This window comes from Penaeus monodon, chromosome 21 (assembly GCF_015228065.2).
Source record: "Penaeus monodon isolate SGIC_2016 chromosome 21, NSTDA_Pmon_1, whole genome shotgun sequence".
Classification (NCBI taxonomy): Eukaryota; Metazoa; Arthropoda; class Malacostraca; order Decapoda; family Penaeidae; genus Penaeus; species Penaeus monodon.
The window spans coordinates 33,283,196-33,283,597 of NC_051406.1; the positions used below are offsets into that span (position 1 = coordinate 33,283,196).

Genomic DNA, 402 nt, shown 5'->3' on the forward strand with positions numbered 1-402 from the left:
ACGTATATCAAAGATTGTGCATCACAAAGTTGCGCCGCTCGAGCCTCTCCCCGGAAGGAATACTCTGGCCATCTGTCGATTGGTATTTCGTGACGTCAGAGCAGACGGGCAAACACACACTCTCTGTCTGCAGTGATTGGTTGTTTCTTTCCAATCGTTTCATATACTGTTTTATTTGCTTTGTAAATTGTAGTTGGGAATCTACAGTAAAATAACCTCTATTATGTTATGTTAGATATACATTACATATACAGACACTGTTGACTGGCGAAGTGCTAGTAAAGCCAACATCTATGAAATATAATGTCAGTCACCAGGCTAGGTCCTACGAATTCAGTTGTATCTTTTCAACTATAGGTAAAAAAAAAATGCTGAAAATAGCACACACACACACACGCGCGC

The 402-nt window shown here is 40.3% G+C and overlaps 1 protein-coding gene across 1 annotated transcript in view; it reads right to left on the bottom strand.

The window, feature by feature from the left end:
• LOC119586658 (serine/threonine-protein kinase 32B-like) overlaps window positions 1–402 on the bottom strand; it is a gene marked incomplete at its 3' end in the record, with an annotated part of 121,163 nt that overhangs the window by 48,961 nt on the left and 71,800 nt on the right. The gene's annotated exons all lie outside the window — the stretch shown is intronic.